The 20,920-nt window shown below is 38.7% G+C and overlaps 1 protein-coding gene across 2 annotated transcripts in view; it reads right to left on the reverse strand.

Annotated features, from left to right (window-relative positions):
* LOC102897725 (suppression of tumorigenicity 18 protein) overlaps positions 1-11,722 on the reverse strand; it is a 262,470-nt gene extending 250,748 nt beyond the window's left edge. For both annotated transcript variants that reach the window (XM_025041161.1, XM_025041159.1), the window contains exons 1-2: positions 11,525-11,722; positions 11,171-11,295 (exon numbers count right to left, since the gene is read on the reverse strand). The gene's annotated coding sequence lies outside the window, so the exon portion shown is untranslated. The remainder of the gene's footprint in view (positions 1-11,170; positions 11,296-11,524) is intronic.
* Positions 11,723-20,920: the final 9,198 nt, after the last annotated feature.

Raw genomic sequence — 20,920 nt, forward strand, 5'->3', positions numbered from 1 at the left:
CCTGAACGAGACCTCAAAATGCATTTCAATTTGTAAATCCTATTTTCTATTGAGTTAACATGTGAAAGTGCAGATGTCTTCCTCTAGAAAAAGCTAATACTCCAAAACAAAACAAAATTATGCTCAAGAGGTTACTAATTTTACATATTTAAGGGAATTGAAAAAATTCATAAAACCATTAATACTTCTTGTCTAACACACATACATGTGCAACTCTGTCTCTCTTCACCCAAAACAGAGGTTATAGGCTACTGCCAAAATAATTTAAATGGAATCATCATCATATTATCTTTTGCTCAGAATCTTCACAGCTTTCATTAACACCTGGTGTGTTCTTTACCGTAATGTCTCAAAGCCATCGCTTTCCTTCCTCGGCCTCAGCAGAGGGCATTACAGTCTTGCTAGAAACAGAGGTGTCGTCTTATGTCATCCTCTCTTACCCCTGCGGCCATTCCCTCAGTAATCTCTGTCAGTTTTACCTATCGAATTGTTTCTTTGTGGGCATTTAAGTTTGGGATCTTGCCATAAATAGGCTTTCACTACTCAAGTTTTCTTAAAATTAAAAAATAAATCAAAACAAAACTCTGAAAAAGTTCACAATGTAAATTGGAAGTAAGCCTTAAAATGTACAGAAAAATGTCTTCAAAATCTTCTTTAGTCATATCTCTCCCCAGATCTCACATCTCATGAGAACTTCAACCTCCTCACCCATTCTTTTCACATCCCAGCTGAGCAGCCTTTATTCAGAATCCTAGTGCCTTCTTTGGCTTTTACTTTCCTTTTACTTCTTCATTTCTCAGATTTTTAAAAATTGAATTCCTACGCTCATCGAGCTCTCCCAGACAAAAGGATGTTTTTCTAAGGCCTACCTTTTTCAAATGGTGGGGGAAGAGAAGTCAGAAAACTAATTTCGTGTTCAATAACTGTATTCCTGTCACAAAAGGAACATTGAGGGCAACCCAGTGCTTGCTGCACTGTCTGGACTCTTCACCGGACGGCTCACCCACTAGTTTTTATCCCCCTCCAACCAGAAGGGGAAAAAAAAAACTCCTTAAGCTAAGAGCCTAGAGAACACTTGCACACTTGTTAAATGAATGAATATTTTACCTTTCTCAAAACCAGTACAAGGTGCTTAGTATATAAACAGTCAGCTTTTGAAAATTAACATGCTAATCAATTGAAGGGAAGACAAACTGCAGAAAATACAGCAAAGGCAACGATTCTTGATGCAAGAGTAGATGAGCATGGAGAGGAGAACGCTTCCTGAAACGCATGGCAAGGGGGCCAGAAACTCTGTAAAGCGAGTTCCTGGAAAAGCCTTTCATTTGAAAATTCTCTCAGAGCAAGTTTCTAACCATGGATGTCACCGAGCATCCGAGCTGAGCCAGAGATAAGTCAACACATTCTTCCGACATATGAGAACCACCATCTCTCTGTATGTTTAGTCAACAGTGATTCGCTGAGCCCTGGCGTGTGCCAAGTATGTTCCAAGGGCTGGGCTAGAGCAGTGAACAGAGAAGATACAAACTTATTGAGCAAATAAACAAAGAGGATGAGCAAAATATAGACATTACATCGAAGCATGGTAAGTGCTTTGGAGAGCAAGGAAAGAAGACAGTACTGAGTGGGGAGAGCTGATGGGAGCAGAGACTGAGCTTTTCAGCCACAGGGTGGCCAAGGGAACATTTCGGTCAGCAAGGGAGAGGCAACGGAGCCACAGCGGCATCTAGGGAAGGTCCGGAACCTCACGAAGAGAACTGGAGTATGGCTCAGGCATACTAGGACCGTATTTAATGAATGTGAAGATTCCACAGTAGAGACAGGGTGGAATACAATTAGAGAGATCGACTGTGTGGTCCATGAGAAGAACCCATCCTAAGGGAGGGAAAAGACCAGTGCGTTGATTGAGATTCAATATCAGGAGACCGTGTTAAGTGCATTGGTATATCAGACACTGCCTGGCTATTAGTGAAAACTATCCTTGGGTGTGAGTGTGCCTGGAGTGACAGTATTCTCTACAAAACTGGAAGTGCTCTCTAACCAAAATATCTGATTTGGGCACGCCATCTTGAACAGGATCTTTTATCACCTTGTCATGAACAATGAAGGAATCTCTCCCTTGTCTTTCCTCTCATGTTCTCTCCTCTAAACTCTCCATTTTTTACTAATAGTATTATGTTGATCCAAGTTTAAAATATCTCTATTTCATTCTGTAAACACAGTCATCACAACAGGTTCATTTTTGTTCTGTCTATAAAGGAATGAAAAGCTTACCTCAAGTCCCTTCACTTGCTGACCTTTATTATCAAATGGTTTCTTCATGAACAGCTCAAAGGAACTAATTTTCCTATTTCGTGAAACTTTAAAAATGTTTATTTGTCATATGTATTATGTGAACAACAACTTGGCAAGGTATTTAAATTCCTGAGTTCTATTTTCCCTTAAAACTTTCTTCATTTGCTTTTCCTTAAGTCATGCAGTAAAGTCTGATGCCAGAATAATTTTATTTTACACTTATATTAGTCCTCTCTTTGTTGTAGAGATTTTTTCTTCTATTTATTTTTTGGATAGCATTATTCCTATTTTGCATCAGCATTGTCTACTCTCCATTTTTATTTTATTTGGCTAATTGCTTCCATCTCCCTTCTTTCCTTTGCATTCAAAGGAATTGTTTCAAATACTTCCTCTATCACTGATTTGGTTTTCAAATAAATTGCCATTCTGCTTCCTGATTAGTCTAATGATTTACCAGTTCTTTAGTGGTATTTTTAGGTCTTTGATATGTTTTCTTAACACCACACTCGGTTTTCATTAAATTAATTATGTGTATTTGTTAATCAATTTGATTAATATCTTGTTTGATTGAATAATGGCCCATTTAAGTTTTTTTATTTTATTCAAAAATTTTAAATTATCTTTATTTATATCAAAATTACATATATACTTAGTCTGGAAAATCAGAAACAGTTTCACTTTTTTAAAGTGGTTGTATCCAGCCTCTTCCCTCCTCAGATGCTACCACTTTTCCTTCTAGTTAACTATTTTGTCTTTTTTTATCCTAATGTATTCAAATAATATGTTTGAGTTGATTTTAGGAAATTTCACTTCGGGTTTAAGAATTTAGCTCTCTTTTCTCCTCTCACACACAGCACATGTAAGATCCCACTCCCGTTCTCTAAGATCATTTTACCATAATTTTCCCACCAATTTGTGTTTCCGTTTACATACAAATTTGGTGTAAAATTTGGTCAACAACAGTAGATACCACGTAGAGTTGTGAGGGTTAAATGTTTTTGTAATATGAAAAAAAAAGAGACAGTTTAACCATAATTGATTAAGATCATAATATTTCACTTCAGCTTCCCCTTGTCTCATTTCCCCTCTTATGAGAGTTTTTATTTTGCTATCATGTTTTTTTATTTCCAAGACCCTTTTGTTCTCCAAATATCTTGTTTCATGACTGTACCTCTTTGGAAATATTAACATTAGTCTATTTTTTAAAGTTTTCTTCCTCTTTATTATTATCATTTTCTCCAAGTTCCTTGCTCCATTTGCCAGTTTTGCTAAGAGATGTTCCTCCTCTCTCTGGTTAGCTGTGGATGTTTAAGAGTGAGGGATTACAGGGTTGACTTGGCCCAGAGCCTAAGAGTGGGGCTTGTTAACTGTGAGCTGCACAGGCAGCTGGTCCTTCATCATCAATATCTCAGGATCTTTCTTCTCTGGCTGGTCCAAATCCCAGGGAAAATGTCTCTAATATTTTTCTAGATAGTAAAGGCCTGGCTATTAGTATCGTAGGAGCTTAGTGAGAGAAGACAGTGGGGATGGGAGGCTCAGCCTCCAGAATGCAAATATTCACTTGATTCACTTGAATTCAATGGGTATAAACTGTGACTTTGGCCCTTTGATAGAGAGATGCTCTTGTATTACCAACTTCAAAAAATGAACACGTGTCCTCTGTCCCAGTGAGAGGTTAGACTCCAACTTGTACAGAGGGAAGGAGGGAATGAATACTGCAGATCAACTCCATTTATAAAGACTTGCAATCAGGCCCCCTCATATTAGCGGCTCTCCTTCTCTCTCCACCTTCAAAATTATCAAAGACCGTGAATTTAAAAATCCTGGATCAGTGTTCGGTCTGCACACTGAGAGGCATATTGCATGGTTCCCCTAGCCCAGTGGAGCCACAAGACACACAGTCCACTCTAGGCATTTGCATACCCCACTTCAGGCTTCCTCTCCAGTACCTTTTTCACTGGTGGAAAAGTAAGATAGGAAAATGCTTCGGTTGAGGTGCTAGTTTTCAGTCTGCGGCAACGGAAAAGACCTTCACCTGAGTCTTCCTGTCTTTCATCCCTTGAGCCCCCTGCTACCTAAATAATTGTGTCTTCTTTTCACTTTTGTCTTCCATTCTACTGAATCACTATTATTTGCTAAGATAAAGATAAGGTTTGGTTGATTTTAATCTTTTTGTTCTCCTTTTCCCTTTACAGACTAGAAAAAGCACTGAAGTTCCATTCTCAGGTGTCATTCATACCTTTCCTTCGGCTTTTATATAGCCGTCAAGTCGTCTCCCCAAGCTGGGCAATGATAATGAGAGTTCAAGTTTTCATTCACTACTTTACCTTGCTCAAAATTACCGCGAGGTGGAGTCCCGTCTCTTTACCTGGTTTCTACTTTCAAAGTTTAAAAATTATACCACAATGCTGTGTATGAGTCTTCTGTTTTCTTTTAAACTTATTTTTTGTATGTTTTATATTTCATTCCATTATCTTACTGTGAACATCTTCAATGATATTGAAGATTAATTTTTAGTATTTTCTTCCTGAAAATACTGCCAACTGTTTTTTTGCTATTCAGTTTCCTTGTCTATAAAATGTGAACACAATAGTATCTACCTAATGGAGATGTGATAAAGGTCTAATGAGATAAATATTGTAAGGCATTGTTTGTGGTCCTAGGCTAATAGTAGAACTACATACTTAACTAGAGACTAAATACTAGAGTTGCTGTGTCTCTCTAGATTAATAGTAAACCACTCAATAAAGGAGCTCAAAAAAAGATAAATGCTATCATTTGGCAATCATCATAATAATAATGGATATAGGCAAAAATCAATACTGTTAAAACTAGTGAGAAATCAGATAAAAAAAACACGAAACATTTATAGCCTCCAAATATCTTCTTATGAGGTATTAACACTTAAAAATGAAAAAATAGTAACTTTGCTATGAAGAACTTTGACAGATACCACCTTACCCAAGTCTACAAACCAGTAATAAAGCAAATCAATATCCATGCCTGATATCGCACACTGAGAACACAATATCACTTCTGCAGTATTCTTGCCAAAAATAAATAATGTGAATCAAATAATGAGGAAACATCAGACAAACCCAGACTGAGGTACATTTTACAAAATAACTGGCCTTTATTCTTTAAACATGTCAGTGTTAGGAGAGATAAAGACTCAGAAAATGTTCCTGATTAAAGGAGACTAAAGACACATGACAATTAAATACAATACATAATCCTGGATTGGATCCTGAACAATTATTTTTTTCTGTAATGGACATTATTGGGATAACTGGCAAAATTTGAAAAAAGTCTATGTAGATCGTATCACTGTTAATTTCATGATTTTGATCTTACATTGTGGAAAAGTAAGATAATCTGCATGTTTTTAGGAATATACACTCTAGCATTTAGTGGAAAAGATCTTATCAAAACATTTTATTATAAATGTTTCATGAAAAATAATATGTAATATATACGTGTGTGCACTCATATGTTTGTAAACATAAATCCGGAAACAGAGAGAAAGCAAACTTGGTAAAATGCTAATTGGAAATCTTGGTGATGGGTATTCAGGAATTCTTTATACTTACAACTTTTGTACTTACAACTTTTTCTGAGTCTAAAATTATTTCACAGCAAAGAGTTTGAAACATCAGTACTAAAGCATAACCTCCTTAGAAACAGATCTGTTTCTGCAGCAGTAGTGAGAAAGCTATGGTTTGGGGTTTAAATCTCTACTCTAGCACTTACTAATTTTATGATTTTTAAATTTTTTTCTTACTTGTCTGAAAGTCTCAGTTTCATCACCTGTACAATGGAGACAGTGACAACAACCTCTAAGGGCTCTTGAGAGAATTAAATGAAATAACGCATTCAGTTGAAACCAATGCCCGACACATAAAAGTGTTCCGATATTTTTTGAAAGAATGATCAGAAGTGCAAATTTGCCTAGCATTCTTTCTCTGGGTTTATAACATCCTAACATTTAAGAGATAAAGAGCAGGTAATGTGAGGGATGCAGAAGGAGGGAGAAAGGGAAGATGAAACAAGTCGTGATCCAGAAAATTCATCATGTTTTTGCGAACTAAACGTAGCAGAAGATACCAAACAGAGTTGTGGGGGAAAATGGCAAGCAAAGCTCATTTTCTCCCTTACTGTCTCTCTTAGCATTTTAAGAACTTTAAAACTAATCCTTTAATATTTCTACCACTTTCTTACATTTTCTATCAAGTTATGAATATCAACTTATGTTTTGTTTAACCAAAGCATTGGTTAAAAACAAAAGTCAAAAATCCTACTGATATGTTTTAATACTTAGACTCTTTTCTCTAAAATATATAAATATATATATATATTTTTTTTAAAGAAGTTTCTTCAGGATCTTCCAAGTACTCAAAATAACATGCAACCCCTAACTTTTAGTTACATTTTCCAGACCCAGTTACTCTTTAACCAGTTGATATGTTATTGTCTCAGAATCATAATTATGTTTATGCCTTTTGAGCAAGCTGATGAAAAGAAACATTTACTTAAGGTTCCCATCAATGAATGCAGAGCTTAGACTAGTCTTTAGCTTATACAAACGTTATGCTTATTAATTCAGAATATTCATTCAGTTATTGAAATATGATAACAAAGCTGTACAGTGAAAGACTGATTCTCTATTATACATATTAGCTTTGCACAAAAATCCTTCGGCTCAGGAATAACTGTCCCTGTCTGAGGATTCATATACCTCTTTGGATTCTTTAAACTGTGATTTAGATATCAAAATACATCGTCAATGCACAGATCAATTATAAATCAGCAAAACGAGATGAAGAACTCTCCAGCTGGATTTCAGCTGAAGAAATTCTAAAAGTGCCTGTGTGCAGCCCAGTCCACGCCAACATCCACAGCAGCCTTTTTAATTAAAAACCAGTGATATGACTCATGCCACCTGTTTCATTGATCCTGCTATATTCCTATTTTGGTCAGAGTTCTTTTTTGAGGATTTAAACTTTTATGAAAACAAATAGTAAATATTTATTCAAATTGATTACTATTATTTCACACTCTGAAAACTACATTTCTTACTATAAAATTACATTTATCTACATTAATTTTAACAAGCCAAGGATTATAAAATGTGATAATCACAATGGTTATTGTAGCTAGAAGGGCTGGTAGCTAAAGCAACTAGAGATGATAGATGATAGATAAATATAGATAGATGATAGATAGATAGATAGATAGATAGATAGATAGATAGATAGATAGACAGATAATAGACAGATAGATGTTTCATATATATATATGCTTTCATAGTTATATGTATATCCTTACTAAAATTTCTTATAGACCCATAAAAATAGATTTTTAAAAATCTGCTTACTTAGACACACTTTGATGGAATATTCATGTCCCCGTGAGTATATCAAACAGAACAAAATATAACAAATACAAGGAGAATGGTTAAGTGTTGGGGGAGGGGTGGTAAGCTCTGATTTTATGGCTGGATGTAAATGGCAGATGATTAATTATTGAAGCTCTCTAGACTTTGATTTCAGTGTGGAGATGATAGGGAAACTTCTGCAGAAGCCCCACACTTAGAGAGCAATCTGCTCCCATTTAAAGAATTCCACTAGTGGGATTTGCAGACTCTATATTATATTGCCTTATTTGTCAATCAATCCAGTCACTATTCAGTCAGTTGTAAGAACAAAAGCCAAGGTGAAAGGTGGGGGGGTGGGGGGCGGAGACATTCTAACTGCACTGTCTGCTTATTTTAAGCAAAACACAGAATGCAATCTATGTTAAACAGAGGGACCTTTTACAGATTACAAGATCAGTGATTTCAATTTCTCCCTTCTCTGCTCTTCAGGAACTATTTGGGTGTGGAAATAAGCATAGTGAAACAAATTTCTCTATGATAGGTTAACAAAGAATTAAGTCTAAGACAATGACTCTCAATGGTCAGTGTGTGAGTCATCCGGAATCCCGAGGCACCAGTCAAGGATTCAGAGGTGGTCTCTCCCTGGTGGGCCAGCAATCTATACTTTAAGGAGTTCTTGCAGTCACTTAGGGTAAGAGTTTAGGGCACTGCTCTTAGGAAGCTGCCTGGGAACTGTGAAGAATGAAACAGTACCTAGAACACAGGGTATAGATTGTGTCCCTGCCTGCAGATGAAAATGAGAGCTTGACAAAGCAAACCTGCAGGCAGCCAGGTGAAGTTTTAACATCCAAGTAAATACTTTTGTGAAATACATCTACCTCTTCACCAACCCATTCGCATTAGCCTATTACATGAAGTCTTTGGTGTTTTTCTTTTTGCTAAACATATTACTCATACTGGGAAGTGAAGTGAGCTGAGAGTTCAAGGGCACTTTTGACTGGCACCAGATGAATCATTGCAGTTGCCTGGGAAACCTTTGAAGACAACAATACTTTATATGTCAAATATCTCAAGTCAATATGAGCCAAAGTCATTTAGAAGGTAAATCCAAGAAAGCTAATGGCACAAGAGGGACACTTGGCTTGTAAAAGTAGTTTCAATTTGTTACGTGCTCATGAACTTTTGAAAAGAGAAAAGTGTTTTATAATCCTAATTAGCCTATAAAAATGATAATCTTAAATGTTAACTTTCAGATTACAGGAGAATATTCAGATTAAAGACATTTAGATTCTCTAAACATTTACACATAGATCATTAAACTAGAGTTTTTATAATAACCCTGAAACAAAATATAACGTTTTCAGAAAATTGTTTCTCTTACTTCTTTGAGATTCTGTTCTATCTAGTATGTCTTTTTCCCCCCAGATTTCCAGTGTAAAGTGTATGTCATATATTGAGTATTACATGTGTTTTTTATAGAACACAAAATGTTCTCTTTAGTAATTCTAAGAAAAAAAAAAAGTAGGACAATATATTTTTTTTTTTTTGTATCAAGAAATGTGTATTTAACAGAAAACTTTCTAAGCTCTATTTTGTTTCAAATGCTGAGTTTGGTAAGGGTTTATTCTATGAATCTGAGTTTACGATTTCTTCAATATTTTTCAAAAGAAAAATCACCCTGAAAAACTTTATAATGAAAATTAGTGCACATCACTGGTACTTATCTTCACATAATCTTTTGGAATAAAATAAATCAAAAAGGAAATGAAAGTGCAAACACCTATGATGACCACAAGGAAATCAAGTTTTGTCCTCACACCTCAACACTTTTTTGTGGTAAGAGGCCTATTTAGAGATTAACGTGTGTGGACTCTTTGAAAAGTATTTTAAAGATCTATGTTATCAATGGAGGATGCTGTCCAAAAAGTACTACATTCATGCAGATGTTTTCACTTAATTTTGTAGACGTCTATTGGAAATTCCCGAGTTCACTGCTCTGCGCTGCCCTCTGCTGGTGATCTCTTGTAAATGATTTCAGGAAACAATCCTGTATTGCGGTGACTTCCACTTGCCCATATCGCTACCATCATAAATAATGTTGCTCAAGGGGCTCTGTTTCTTATGGGATGATGTACACAGCTGTATTTTAATTAAATGCTTAAAAAAATAAAGTAAAACTTTTTTTTAAAGTTCAGAATCATTGGATTTATTATTTTTATTTTATATTGTAGATAATAGCTTTTACCAGTGAATAATAAACTACCACAAAATAAAGACACTATGTTATCTTAAAAGATTGGTTTTAAAGTCCATAAGGAAAGCAATATATAATTTTTAATTTATTTAATCTAGGATGATTTTATTAGGAAGGTCATAATTTTTATGTCAACTGGGTGAACATGGCTTGTAGGAGAATCACTCAATCCAAGGTGATGTAAAGGGACCATTTAAGTTAATTTGACAATAATGCACCTCAAATAGAAAGATCAAAGCTCTAAGTTATATGCAACAAATGTATCCCACCAATTGTTTGAAAATCAGAAGCTCTTCCCCATCGGAAAGCCTGCTTCTGCTCTCACACAACTTCTACTAGAGTTGGATATTATTGCTTTATTTCACCCACAATCATGAGACACAAAACTGACACAGTCCTGGGAACCAACATCTTGATTTCCATGCCTGCTGGAAAGATGATCTTGTTATAGTGCTTATGTCATGTGTATATAACCTACCAACAAATAAAAATGTTAGCTATGTTTGCTTAGAAACTCATTCAGAATCCCAAACGCCACATAGTGACTAATGCAATCTTTGTCTCTCTGAACTTTATTCAAAGTACCCATTCGAGAGTTCTAAGTAATGTTCATTTCAGAAACCTAAATTAGCTGGAGATTTAAAAAAAAAAATCTTATTGCTCAAGAGAAGAACCATAAAGTTGTATTCTTCAATGCCATGTTCCAGTAAAGAGACATACAGCATGCATATGTTACAGGTCTCCTATAGCGACAAACAAACGGCTCCAGCATTTAATATGTCTTCATGTTTGATGCTTATTATATGTAAGCAACAGATGTACTTCTCATCTGAGCACCGTGAAAGTGATTTTTTAAGAATTCTAAATAGAAAATGAGTCAGTCCCAGTGCAAATGTAAACCTAAAAGAAATTCCATACTGTACACATAACATTTGCAACACATTGACTTTTTAGCAGAAGTGCCTCGTGAATGTCATAATCTGTCAGTTCCCCTCTACAACATGCACATGTTCTCTACGGCTCTCCAGCTGGCATGAGAAACAGTTCCTGGTGACCACCAATTGTCACAGGGGACCCAGGGTTACCATGCCATGCCTAGGCCTGAAAGAGGGAGGGGCAAAAGGTGGACCCTCCTAACTCCCCCTCCTCCATCCTGCTTCAGTGGTAGCTGCTTTTGTCCCAAAGTTCAAACTAGTGTGACATAATGAAATAACTTGATTCTTCTTTTTACAATATATTTTTCTTACCTTTACCTGGTGAATCTCTACAGATGTGTAGACAGTTATCTTTTCCGGGATATATTCCAAAATGCTCTTATGCTATTTCTCTTAGGATTTCTCCACACCGCCCCATTCAGAAATTTTATTACTTTCTAGAGGAGGAAAAAAATTGTTCACATGAAAATTATCATAAGAAAATCATTGATTTTTAACCAAATCTAAACAAATACCAAACCAACGTGAAAAGCACCTTTCAAAATTCTATGAGGCATTGGTTTTTGTGTAGTATGTAGAAATCTTTTCTCTTCATGTAGTTTTATTAAAAGTCATATTTTCCAAATGTAAAGTATTCAGTTATCTCAATAATCGTTTTCTCCTTACCTCTAGTATTCCAGTGAGGTCACATTCTGTTAAAAACATCCTGCCCTTCTCCCTACAAAAAGGTTCCATAGAATCAGAATGCAGAAGCGCTGCAACTTGCTAACTTTGCTCTGTGTTATTTACCAACCGCACAAAGAAAATGCTGTCTATTCAGAACTCATTTCAAAACTCTTTTCACTGAGAGTGAGCGAACAAGCGGGCTCATGTCCCGAGCCACGGTCACATCTCCAGTGGCCCAGGGCTGCCGCGGGGCCGGCGCCGAGTGGCACTGCCCCCGCTGCCGACAAGGGACCGTTGTAAGCAGTGGGCGCAGGCAGCACAGACTGTGGGAGTAAGAGAAAGTGGCGCAGGCAGGGGTCTTTTCCTTTCTCACCCCATTTCTTGGCTTGGTTGCCCTAAATTTCTGTCAGGATACTGTTCTCTTCCCCAGCCCTTCATTGAAATCTAAGCTTTTTATCACTTATTTTTTCCTCGCCCTATCTCCCTTCCACCTTTTTCCTTGCATTGTGATGATCTAGTGGGCACTTCTGTCAACAGGACAAATGCCTCCTCTGACTATAACCTCTTAATAGTTGTGTATAATGAAAACTGTAAACTTTTTAAAATAAAATGTGTATATACCTTGGCAAAACAAACAAACAAACAAACCTCTTAACCCTTAGGGTGTAAATACCCAATCCGATCCGCAGGCCTGGGTTTGAGGCCTGACCTCATTACTGAGTTCTACCCTTGGGCAAGTTATTTAAACCACTTGGAGGTCAGTTTCTTTTTATTTTCTGGTCATTTTCTGGTTTGGTTGTACCTATTTCATTAAGTTTGAAGAGTAAGTGGAATAATTCATGCGGAATGTTATTACAGTGCCCTGAACGGAAGTATAAGGGATTTTAGCACAGAACTCTCTCCGCCCATCTGAGGCTCCACTACGCAATCTCAGTGTGAATCTTACCCTCCACCCCCGGTGCCCACTGATGTGCGGAGAAGGCCGCCCAGGGACTTGTTCTGTGGTTCTGGGTGCCTCCCCCTCTTCCCCCCGGCCTGCCTTAAGAATAGAGAAAAAGCTTAGACAGAGTATGAAGAGGAGGCCAGAAAGAGACCTCCTCCACAACATACCGCAGCCCCCACTGCCTTTTGCGGGGCCGGAGGGTGCTACGTCCCAACCAGGAGTCAGGGTGGAAGAGCGAAATAAGTGCCCTGTGGTTGGGAGATGCGAGCCGGCCCCAGAAGGTTGGCCTAAGCTGACTGTGCACGGGGTCTGTCGCAGAAAGTCTGACAAACAGCTTCGGGGGCCGAGCTGGAGCATAGTGCCGCACGATTCTGGCAGCAAGAGCTGCACCTGCTTGATGAGGGTGAGGGGATGAATGAGGGGTCCCAGGACCAGATATGTGTCCCTGGGGACAGCAGGAGAAATTCTGTCCAAAGGGCTTCCTACGGGGAGGAGGAGACCTGGGAAGCAAGGGACCCGATTGAGACCCAAGGGTAGCCAGGACTGAGAAGGCAGTCAGGAAGACCCAAAGGAAGAAAGATGCATCCACCTGGGAATCAAATGAACTCCAAGAATAAGGAGAAGGAGACTTGCTTTGGGAACTTTCAGAGACTCGGCGCTGTAGAAAGTCCATCAAGACAGTTAGCTCAACTCTCTGTCAGGGTAGAAAACAGGATGTCAGCAGGCCAGGTTACCTCTCTTTCCTGTACTCCCCCAACACATACACAGTACCCTACAAACATGCAGGGGGCAATGAAAGGGAGAGGATCAGAAGTGAGAGAGTGGAAAGACTGTAAGCCTGGCCGTAGGCAGTCAGGCCAGAGAAGGAGACCTAATGCGGTGTCACTAAGTCAAGGTCACTTTTTGACTATTGCAGGGAACCAGACATTTTAAATGCTGAAATGAGAATGTCCTGTTACTCAAATTGATCAGGGGACTTTCTGTATCACCTGAGAATGATCAGAAGAGCCAGGGGAACTGCCAGAGTTTTTCTCCAGGAGTCAAGGATATTCATCACACCGATTAAATTTAACAAAAACGATAGGAGAAAACTTAAGTTGTATTTTGGTTCTGTCCAGAGTAATGCTTTCTCTACATTTCAATTATTTAAGCTATACATGATAAACTCCTTTGCTAGATTAGAAGCTCCCAGAGGACAAGAACCCTGTATTCTATGTTCCTTGAGGTTTTCCCAGCAACTAATTTAGTGCCTGGACCATGACTGCCAACTACTTGTCCTACCTGTTCTTGGTTGGTTGCTTTATTTTAGGCCATTTCTATTTTTCATGGTCTTTCTAGAGCAATTAAGATGAATAAATTTCCTCACAAATTTTTTCATCACCTCTAAGAGACATTCTTACTATTAATTTGTTATCTTTCTATACTTTCCCAAATGCTATCTCTCTCTGCCAATCTCCTTCAGAGAACCTTATAAATCTATGACATTATACCTTACACAGAAGGCACAAGCTGAATTTTATGTGAGTTTTGATTGTTAGTCATTAAAAGAAGACTGATCAAAGAATACCTCTCCTGGATAAGCTTATTATCTGAGAAGCTCAAGGCATGTCGGAAATCCATTGTCAGTTTCCCTGTGAGCTTCTTAATGTGGATCAACATCAACTCCTTTCCCCCGGGGGTGGAAGCAGAGAACCTTTTGTGATCTTCCGGCTCCTTCCACCCCACCTTATCCCACATGTTGATTGCTGACAAGAGCCTGCACTAGCTACTCCTCTCTTCTGGGTTGCAGATAAATTCAAGTATTTTGAATGGCACAGAAGCAATTTCTCTTTGGCCAAAAGAGAAACTCAGGGGAAGGAAAAAAAAATCAAAGGCAAGCCTACTTGTGAGCTTCTCAAACTGAGCAAATTTGGGTGTAGCATCTGTAGTCTCCGTTTTTGAAACCACAATATGCCATTCATCCCTCACTAGATGACGGGACAGAAATGTTGTTGCTGAACCAACCCAGGGAAATATGCTTGCTGCTCACCCAAAACAAACTTGCAAAATCCAACTTCTACGGCTTCAAATTTTCAGATGGGAAGATTTTCTTACATATAATTTTAAACAATTTTTTCACTTGCTGAGTACAAACAAATAATCTGGGGGCGCTTTTGGAAAAATGGGGTTCTGACCTTATAAAATATGGACCCAGAACAAATAATTGTTGCTTAAGAAAATTCAAGAAGAGCTAAGGAAATGTCCCTTCATCAAGTGGGAATGGGTGTGTATGGAGAGGGAGTGCGGGGTGTCAAAGATATCGGTATTAAAACACACATTTTTGAGGCCAATGAAATATTAAATTATTCATTTGCATTGTTACCAAAAGCTTTTCATCTATTCACGTAGGAAGCACCTTCTCACCATGTAATTTCTTATATCTGTAATGAAGAGTCTTTTCACACAGGAGCTAACATCTCAGAGGCCCCAAACTAGGAAAAGGAAGCTGAGCAGCTTCCACTAGGGCCTGTCCAGGAACACAACCCTTGGAGAAAACACCCTTGGGGACCTTTTACCTGAAGATGACCTGTTGAACTTGCTTGTTCTGAGCATTTCTCTCTCTCTCTCCTCACTGAGAAAAAGGCCAAAATAAAGAGACTTGCCTGTCAGTCCAGATACAAATTCCAATTGCTTGTCCACGAACCCTCCCTCTCCTTCCAGAGCCCACCAGCAAAACATCATGTCTGCCGGTACCTATTGTTTAGGGCTATATGCTTTGAGGAAGTTGACTTTGCAGTAATCTATCTATAGACAATAAAGACTCTCTCATCAGTCAATACAAAGTTATCACTATGAAAAATGTAGGAGCGTTCTAGTAAGGTGGCAGAGTACAGACATCATTCCACAAGATGAGCTTTGAGAATCTGAATTCCTGGCTGCTTCAAAGTGTTTATTAATGGATAAAACCATTTTACTAAATATTAATTTTTTAAACTATCCTTAAAACAGTCATAGTTGTATTCTATTCAGAAATAACTGCTGCTTAGAGTTTTGGTTTGTTTATTTATTTTTTTTCTGGAATAATACATTTATTTAAATCAGAGGTTTGAACAGCAAAGTTTGGCCTAACGTTTATCCTCAAATTGAGGCTCCTGGAGGAGTAATATGACAATGTGATACCTAATAATTATTGGCAAGGACATCATTTTCTCTGAAGGACTGCACCCAAGCAAAATAGGTAATGATTACTCCTGCCCGTATACCATAGCTTTAATTATCAGCTTTCTGAAGATGCCTCTTTTGGAGCCTGCAGGCAGCACTGGCAAAGATGAAAGGAAAAATAAAACGTTTTCCTGGCAACTTGTAAAGTACAGCTAGCACTGCTATATCCACCGTGCAGCAAAATGCACATCCCGGGTTGGTCAAGCTGGGTCGCAGCTTCGAAAGTGGGTGCGAGAAGCCAGCGAGGCCACGGTGGCCATGTGTCTCCAACACTGTATGAACCTAGGATAGAGGAACCCACAGATTCCTGAGTCTTTTTCCTTGAACCGTGTGCCAAATATTTTTATTATTCTTTGAGAAACCAGTGGGTGGGCACAGATGGGAAGTGGGAAGCTGCAAAAGGGAAGAAGACGGTATTGGAGTGGAGCTCAGAGCCTGCGCGCCTTCCCAGGCGCGTCCTCGTGGACCCAGATGGCACCATACTCTGCGCTGTCTCCGCCTGGCACCGCAGTCTCGGCCGCCCCCGCAGCGCCCCCTATCCGCTGCCAGCAGGGAGCAATGGGGACTGAGACCCAGCTGCCCCCTTTCGTCTATTTCCAATAAACCCACGGGCCACCGCTCAACATGTAGCCTATATATAGGGTGTTCTATGCACACAAGAGACATTTAAAAAGAACAACCAGTTTAAAAACAAACAAAAAAAGAAGTTGGAGCTGCTCTGTAATGCAAAGAGCTGCTGCATTATCATTGTTTAATACGTGCAATTTAAGGCCATTTATAAAAACCTCCTTACTTCCCACCTTCATGTAAAACTGAACTCTGCTTAGGGAAGGGGTCTCCTCCATGCGTCCGGAAAAATGAATGTGCGGTTGTTTCCTAAAGATTTCCCAGCAAATGCCATGAACTTTGAAAAAGTGAGGTGTTCAGTGGCTGTGTGTGTGTGTGTGTGTGTGTGCGCGCGCGCGCGCGCGCACTCATCCAGTAATTCCATCATGCATTGTGAAAGAACGCTTCGCTGGGCCTCAGAGCTGGGTGTTTTCAAAGCTTACGGCGGGGGGGCGGGAAGTTGGGGGGGAGCGAGTATTGACTTGCTTGTCCTCGTCAAGGTTAGCTACTCAAAGAGAACTGCTCACAGTGGCCCTTGATGGTATCTATGTTTTTGCTGTTTGTCAGGAGACACATTGAGGAGGAGGAAAATTAAATGGAAGCGTCAGGAAACTGCCTACAGATCCACCCTCTGTGAACTGTTCCCAGGCTCCCTCATCACTTTCACTGTCGTTAGGACGTTCTCCCAAACTCGGGCTCACAGCCCTTAATGTCGGTGGGGAGAACAAACCGCCACCAGGAGGATGTTGAGAGGACTGAGGAGTTACCAGAACTGCAGGCGGAGCTGGTACCCAGCCCATGGAGATGCGCCTGGAGGAATTCCCTGGTCTCCTGCATTAGCCGGGCCTACTTCCAACCGAGTGCTGCTCTATACATCAGCGTAAACCAACATGGGTTGTAGGCAAACTCATGTCTCAGTACCAGGACCACTAAAATAAAAACACACTGCATTGCAAGCTGCTTAGGAAGACCTTGGGTGTTCAAGTGCGCCACAGCAGTAGTTTTAAAGTTTCTATAGTGACAGAGCCTTTCCTCAAACGCTGAACTGTGACCTCGAAACATATAAAAGCCGAGTTTCCATGATAAGAAAGAGGCATTAGACCGTAGTCATTAAGAGCCTGACTCTGGAGCCTGATTGCTGGCTCCCAACCAGCTCCACATTTACTGTCTTTGTGACCTTGACCAAGGCACTGGCCTGTCTTGTGCCTCAGTTTCCTGAAGTGATTCAATTCCTACCTTCCATTTAGCGTCATTATAATTGATTTATGCGAAGTGCATAGAATGGTGCCTGTCACACAGTAGGTGCTGTCTATTATTAACACTGAGATTAAAGGATATGGAGAAGGCCCAGCACATGCAGCTCTCCCTCACCCTGCAGTTGCCCTAAACCACATCTGAAGAGCCCTTAAGCTCTAGAACTCAGCTTGCAAACTTCTGCTTATTCAAGATCCTCTAGAACAGCCCAGAATCAAACATCAATTTCGGGTTTAGCATTAAAAACAAGCATAAGTTGAACTAATAGACCTCCTAGGGCTACTCAAAAACATCATTGAGTCAGAGGCAGCCTGGCTACAAGGGGTTGGGTTTTGTGAAACATCTATCAATGTCAATCAATCAATAAACCAATATTTACATACATAACATATACTATGAGCCAGGCAATGTGTAGGATCCTAGCGACACACTGGTGAAAAAGACAAATTCCCCCACTTGTGGAGTTTGCAGTCTAGTGGCCAAGACAGCTATAGAACAAATAGAACATTGGGGTAAGTTTTGGGGAAAAAGAAGCATAAAGTGCTATGGAGCAAATAGCAAGGAGATTCTCCCTCATGCCAGTGAAACTAGAAAAGTCTTCCTTGGAAAAATATGGCAAAAAAGGCAATAAGAACTAGTTAGTGATCAGAATTCTTTCCTGACCAAGGAACAGCATGCAAAAAGGGCTCAGTCAAGAAAAATAGCTCAGGAAAGAGGTAAAGGTGAGGGTTGGGGGAGATGGCTGCATAGGTGTCAGTGAGGAAGAGCAGAGCCCCCAGTGTCAGAGCCTGGAGGCCTCCAGCAGGGCTACTCAGCAGTTCATAGATTCCTGATCTCTGCATCTGGGTTGCCTCATCTCAACATTTATTTCTATGTTCTTGTAAATATCTCTTTAAGTATAGAAAAATAGTCTTCATGAAATATTTCCAGAGATAATTAAAAACATGTGATTCATAAGTAACATAAGGTCACAAACGAATCTGGGTCCGGCACGTTAACCAACCAGGGCTGTGCTCTCGCCTTTTCTTTCATGGCACTCTTTTTTAGAAATGTGAATTTCTGTATTTTGCTCCCAAGGAAGAGGCCCCAATCAGTCTACTATAGCATTTTCATTAAGGAAAAAAAGCATTAATATTTTCCAAAATTGCTCAGTTTTTTTTTTTTTGTCTGTAAAATCTCTTGTTAACAAAGATTTTTTTAAAGGTGAATTCAGTCATCCTGGGTTATGAATTAAGATTTTCATTCAAGATCTTGAAACTATCACAAGCATACGTAAAGCAAATATTTAATATTTTGAGTCATAGCCTATCCACAGATACATTGAACTAATGAAATAGCACTGATAGAAAAGATTTTATACTTTTGTTTTTCCTTTATTTTACTTATTTGTTGTAAGCTTAAATAATTTACTTTGTATTTATAAGTAATTAACAGTGAAGACAGTTGAAAACCCTGCACCTGTTTTGGTATGCAATGGGAAGAATTGCATAACCAGCTCCAAGAGAGAGTTCCGGGACCTTTGCCACTGACTAGGTAGGTGACTGGAGTGAGTTGAGTGGTACACATGACTTTAACAGACCTGCTCTCAATTTAAGTAGAAAATCTAAAAAACAAAACAAAACAAAAACAAAAGCAAAAACAAGTAAGCCTGAACAATTAGCCTTAGTTCAATACAAAAAGCGTTCACATATCCTACCTTTCCTCCCCTACTCCCTACAACACTTCAAATTCTGAAGAAAAAAAGAATTTATGTATTAAGAGCAATCACCTCATAACCTTTGCTCCCTTATGCTACAGGCAGTTGATATTTGGCTGACATCTACTCAGGTATTTAATTGATCATAACTGAACAGGGAAAGATGAGGGAAAGAAGAAACAGAATGGATTCTTCATGAATCCATTAAGTTCTGGAACAAACTCTGAAACCACAGGGATGCTCAGCCACGGGACACGTGGGAAAGGTATCATCAATGGCTAGTCTAAATAAGTCTTCCTGGAGTAGACCTAGAGCCCTGCCGCTGTGCCTCTGTGTCTCAGAAGTGACTTTAACGGAAAGAAATCCAGTGGGAAAGAGCAGAAGGCAACCATGTCCCTCCCACCAAATATTTGGAAGAAAGACATTAGAAATACGTGAAATTATTTTTACTTATAAGAAAAAATGATGTGTTACCTAAAAAACTGTTTTAATGAGAGGCTTAACATTTTGATCTAGGTCATAAACACACACACCTGCACACTTCCATACATTCATAAAAACCAAGAGCAATACAAAGCCATGAATAAGAGCAGCAATTAACAGTGGCATACACATTTTTTTTTTACTATTCTCCTCTCAGAAACATAGTCTCAATTATTTATAAATAAAAACGTATATTATTTACCTTTTTTAACCAGAAAATTAAGAGTTAATTAAAATACATGAGTTATAAAGGCATTTCTGAATAGAAAATAAGAGAAGCATTCACATTTACAGAAAATAGGATGAACCCTTAAAACAAGAATAAAGTACAGATATTCCTCATTTGAAAGAACTTTTTAAAACCTAATAATATCAACATAATATTGTAGTCTTTGAAGAGAAATTTCATGTCTGTTTTGTCTTTGTAAACCCATAAATCCCAGCAATATTCCTTGATGGATATTGGTTAAATAAATGAATAAATTACCCCCTCCCCCCCTAAAAAAACCCCATAAGGTAGTGAAAGCCATTAAATACTGGAATCAGGAACTGACAGAAGCAGCCTTAGATAAATTTTACAACATAATTCTGGTAATCCCCTAAATTTTGTGGACATTAAAGTCCCTAGAGATTTCTTGCTAAAAAACACAGACTCTTCCTCACTCACTGATTCCAAGTAGATTTGGTTCAGTAAATCTGCTCCTGAGTCCAGGAAGCTGCATTTTAACGAAGGCACCAAAGGATTTTGAGTGTAAGTTGAGGAGATCACTTTGGTGGTGTGTGACAGTTCCTGGTATGGGCTGGAGGCTAAAATGTACACCTGGGGTTGGCCTGCGTGGCCTCAGTTCCCAGAACTGCTGCTTCCTGGCTTAATACCACAGAGCAAGTCCTTTCACCTCTGTGTGCCTTCGTGTCAATATCTGCAAACCAGACATATTAATAGTAACCAATTAATAATAGGTTATTAAATTAGTTTTTGCAAAGTCCTTAACAGTACAGGCATAAGTATTAAGCTGTTCTAAAGCCACTGTGGAGAAATCACTTTAGTTTGATTATGTATATTTTTTTAAGCAAAATATTTCATATGGCTGTGTTATGAGCTGAATTCTATCCCCTAAAATTCATATGTTCAAGTCCTAACCCTTGATCTCAGAATGTAACTGTGTTTGGAGATAGGGTAATTAAAGAGGTAATTAAGTTAACATGAGGTCAT

Source organism: Pteropus alecto, unplaced genomic scaffold (assembly GCF_000325575.1).
Source record: "Pteropus alecto unplaced genomic scaffold, ASM32557v1 scaffold87, whole genome shotgun sequence".
Taxonomy (NCBI): Eukaryota; Metazoa; Chordata; class Mammalia; order Chiroptera; family Pteropodidae; genus Pteropus; species Pteropus alecto.